Below are 4,971 nucleotides of genomic sequence, written 5' to 3'. Positions count from 1 at the left end.
TCAAAATTCCTGTTAGGAGACTAGTATTAACTTGTTACAAAGACTAGAAAAACACATAATAGGAATAAAAACAAAACAAAAGAACTACAGACTGAGGATATCCCTCATGAACACAGACGCCAAAGTTCATAACAAAATGTTAGTGAATGCAACAACATTCATTCATGATGGAAGCTCTCGCCATCTAGGAAAAGAGGGGAATGTCCTTAATATGATAAAGAACAACTACAGAAAACCTCTAGGTAATATCCTAATTAATAGTGACAGACCGAATCCTCTCCCCTCTCATATCAGGGAGGAAAAAGATAGTTGCTATTACGCCATCTACCCGTTGGTACTATAGCTATTATCAGAAGTTCTGGCCAGTGCTCAGGGCGCCTGGGTGGTTCAGTCAGTTAAGCGTCTGACGTCAGCTCAGGTCATGATCTTGCAGTCTGTGAGTTTGAGCTCAGGTCATGATCTTGCTGTCTGTAAGTTTGAGCCCCGCATTAGGCTCTGTGCTGACAGCTTAAAGCCTGCTTTGGATTCTGTGTGTCTCTCTCTCTCTCTGCTCTCTCCTGCTCGTGCTGTGTGTGTCTCTCTCTCAGAAATAAACATTAAAAGGATTTTTTAAAAAAACTTAAAAAAAGTTCTGGCCAGTGCAATAAAGCCAGAAAAAGAAAGAAAAAAAGGTTCCATATCGGAAAAGAAGTAAAACAGTTTATTTTCAGAAATCATAATCACTTATTTAAAAAAAAAATCTTTCGGAATCTATAGAAAAAGCTATTTTAAGTTTAACAAGGTTTCAGGATAAACAACCAATATCAAAAAATAAATTAAGCAATCAGTTTGAAACTACATAAACAATATGTTTAACATAACATCAAAGATGTGAAATACTGGGGCGCCTGGGGGGCTCAGCCGGTTAAGTGTCCAACTCTTGGCTCCAGCTCAGGTCATGGTCTACTGGTTTTCTGAGTTCAAGCCCCGTGTTGGGCTCTGTGCTGGCAGCACGGAGACTGCTTGGGATTCTCTCTCTCTCTGCCCTTACCCCACTTGTGTTCTCTTTCTCAAATAAAGAAACTTAAATAAAAATATATGAAATAGGAAGGATATATTTGACAAAAGATGGACAAGAGCTGATCACCAAAAACTAGAAAACATAGCTGAGAGAAATTAGACACCTGAGTAAGTGGAAAGAGACATTGTGGTAACTCAATATTGTTAAGGTGTGAATTTCTCTCAAATCAATTTATGGATTCAAAGCAATTTTTTAAGGTTTATTTATTTATTTTGAGAGAGAGAGAGAGAGCATGAGAAAGGGAGGGGCAGAGAGAGGGAGAGAGAGAATCTCAAGCAGTCTCCTTGCAGTCAGTACAGAGCCCAATGTGGGGCTTGATCCCACAAACTGTGAGATCATGACCTGAGCTGAAATCAAGAGTTGGACACTTAACCCACTGAACCATCAAGGCGCCCCAGATTCAAAGCAATTCTACTCAAAATCTTAGTTGGCTTAAAAAAAAATTTTTTTTTTGAAATTGACAAGCTGATTTTAAAATTCAGGAAATGTGTGTGGCATTGGAGATAAGATAAACACAAAAAGTAATAAAACAGGGTCCACAAGAGACCCGTACATATATGATTAATTAATTTTAAACAATGTTGACAAGGCATTTCAATGGAGGAATAATCATCTTTTAATCAAATAGTGCTGGAACGAGTGGATCACTTGTTGAAAAACAATGAAACTGAACTCTTATCTCATACCATATATAGGAATCAACTCATAACGAAGAAAGACCTAAATATAAGAGCTAAAACTTCTGAAAGAAAACACAGAAAATCCTAGTGACTTTGGGTTTGGCAAAGTTTCCTTGAAATGACACAACAGGCATGGAACAATTGATAATGTGAACTTCAAGAAAAGCAAAAACTTATGCAATTCAAAAGACACTGTAACGGAAATGAAAAGGCAAGCCACGTGCTAGGAGAAAATACTACAAAACATATACCTGAAAGAGAGATTGTATCCGGAATACGCAAATAACTCTTTATCTCAGTGGTGTGACAAACAACCCAATTAAAAATGGGCAAAAATTTGAACAGACACATCAAGGACCATACATGGATAGCAAATGAGCAGATTGAAAAGAATACTCAGTACCATTAGTTATTAGAGAAAGGCAAATAAAAACCACAGTGAGATGCCATTGCGCATCTACTAGAAAGACTGAAATCCAGAAGGCTGACCACACCAAGTGTTGGTGAGTGAGTGGGGCAACTGAAATGTCGTGCGTCGCTGGTAGAGACGTCAGATGATACAACTGCTTTGGGAAGCAGTTTAGAGGCTTGAAAAAAGTTGAAGAAACAGCTACCATATGACTCTGCCATCCTGCTCCTAGGTATTTACCCAAGAAAAATGAAAACATAGGCCTGTGGCCAGACTCAATGCAAATGTTCACAACAGTTTTGTGTACAGTCAGGGCCTGTACCAGGTGAGGAGAGTGGAACATGTGCACAAATCTGAGAGGGAGCCCCTCCTTGAGTGTCCTGCACAAGATGCCTCGTTTTATCACCTCGTCTGGCTCCTGTTTATAACTGTCAAAACCTGAAAACAACCCAAGCGCCCATCAGTGGAAACTGGATTGAGAAACTGTGGTATATCCATAAAATGAGATACTATTCAGTGCCCTCTTTGGCAGCATGTATAGTAAAATTGGAATAAAAAAAAAATTGGAATGATACAGAGAAAATTAGCATGGCCCCTGTGCAAGCAGGACACTCAAATTTGTGAAGCATTCCATATTTTTATAAAATGAGTAAGAACTGAAAATATAATGTATAGCCTGGTGACTGTAGTTAATAGGTAACAATGTATTGTATATTTGAAATTTGCTAAGAGAGTAGATCTTAAAAGTCTCACAAGGAAAAAAATTGTAACTCTGTGTGGTGATGGATGTTAACTAGACTTACCAGAATCATTTTGCAGTATATACAATTACATATAATTACATTATACACCTGAAATGAATGTTATATGTAAATTATATCAATAAAAAAAGGAAATAAATACTACTTAGCAATAAAAAGGAATGAACTATTGATTCCTACAATACATGGGTAAATCTTAAAATAATTATTGTGAGTGAAAGAAGTTAGGCAAAAAGAATACATATCGTATGATTCCATTTATATAAAATTATGGAAAATGTGATTCAACTACAGTGACAAAAAGAATGGTAGTTGCCTGGGAATTGGGGATCAGGAAGGGGATGAGCGCATGGGGAAACAAGGAAGTGTTTGGGTGGTAGGATATGTTCACATCTTGATTGTACTGATGACTTCACATTTGTATACATGTGTCAGGTTTTATCACACTTTACTCTTTAATATGTGCAGCTCATTGTATGTCAATTATATTTCAGTAAAGCTATTAAAAATAAAATGAGGCACAATAAGAATTTAAGACATGAGCCCTTTTTGGATCCTGACTGGGAAAATAAGAAACCTTAGAAATAATTGGGAGTCTTTGAATCTGGACTGGATAGTAAATATATTAGGAGAGTATTGGTACTTTTCCTACGTATAGTAATGATATTGTTGCTCTGTAAGGAAATGCATGAATTCTTTTTTTTTTTAATTTTTTTTTACATTTATTTATTTTTGATAGAGAGAGACAGAGCACAAGTGGGGGCAGGGCAGAGAGAGAAGGAGACACAGAGTCGGAAGCAGGCTCCAGGCTCCGAGCTGTCAGCACAGAAACTGACACAGGGCTCGAACTCACAATCCGTGAGATCATGACCTGAGCCGAAGTCGGACACTTAACTGACTGAACCACCCAGGCACCCCGGAAATGCATGAATTCTTAAGAGAGTCATGCTGGCACAGTTAGGGGTAAAGTGATCTGCAGGTTATTTCAAATAGCTTGGCAAAAACAAAATAACAGGAAACAAAAACCACACACCAGAAAAACGAAAGACAATAGAAAAATAAATAGGTAAAGCAAGTATGGCAATAATATTAAGACTGTCGAATCTAAGTGTTCAGTATATGGGAGTTCATTATGCTATTTTCGAGCCGTTTTGCTTGTTTGATAATTTTGTCATTAAAAAGTTGGAAAAGCTTACCAAGTAGATTAGAAAAATAACCAAATTAGAAAAGATAAGAGATAATTGAATTATCAAGCTCAATGGATAGGTTTAACTGACATAGCAGAAGATAAAATTGGTCAATTGCAAAAGAAATATTAAAAAATCATCCAAGGTGGAGGACAGAGAAAAAGAGAAAATACGAAGGGAAAGCTAAGAAAAATGGAGAATAAAACGAGAAGGCCTATCATAAGTCTGGCTGGAACTCCAAGAGAAAGAGAGAGAATGGAGCTAGGGCCATCTTTGTAGAAATAATCCCTGAGAATTCCTAGTGAATCCCTGAATGTATAATGAAAAGAATTCACACTTAGGCACACCGTAACGAACACGCAAGGCATCAATGGCTGAGAGAAGGTCATAAAAGTTTCCAGTGGTGGGGAGGGGGAGGGGAATGACGTGCAAAAGAAGGAAGACTGATAACTGACTCTCCATCAATTACAACCGAAGCTAAGCTAAAAGTGGAATATTTTCAGTGGATTGAAAGAATTGTTCAACCTAGAATTACTTAACCAGAAAGAGTATCTTCAAAGAATGAAGACAAAATAAAGACATTGTCAGGTAGACAAAAAATGTAAGAGTGCTTGTTGCTAAGCCGTGTTCACTAAGTGAAATTGTGAAGTGTGTCTATGATACCGACAGAGATAGGAGATGAAGTCTGGAGGTGTAAGGAGGAATGTAGAGGACAAAAAAGTTGGAATATATGTAAGTAATTTACACAAATGAGACAAATAAAACAATAATATCTTCTGCATTTTAGAGTAGAATTGAAACACCAAAAGACAATAGTATATGACTTAGGAGAAGACTAAAGGTGTTGATTAACATTCTACTTTCATAAGTATCA

General features: G+C 37.1%; 1 non-coding gene across 1 annotated transcript; it reads left to right on the top strand.

The window, feature by feature from the left end:
* Nucleotides 1-2,685: 2,685 nt before the first annotated feature.
* LOC115498915 lies at nt 2,686-2,789 on the top strand. Its single transcript, XR_003964022.1, has one exon. It is a non-coding gene; the product is annotated as a U6 spliceosomal RNA (small nuclear RNA).
* Nucleotides 2,790-4,971: the final 2,182 nt, after the last annotated feature.

The sequence above is a fragment of the Lynx canadensis genome, chromosome D3 (genome assembly GCF_007474595.2).
Source record: "Lynx canadensis isolate LIC74 chromosome D3, mLynCan4.pri.v2, whole genome shotgun sequence".
Taxonomy (NCBI): Eukaryota; Metazoa; Chordata; class Mammalia; order Carnivora; family Felidae; genus Lynx; species Lynx canadensis.
The sequence above is the reverse complement of the archived record's forward strand: the minus strand, read 5'-3'. Positions and strand labels throughout refer to the sequence as shown.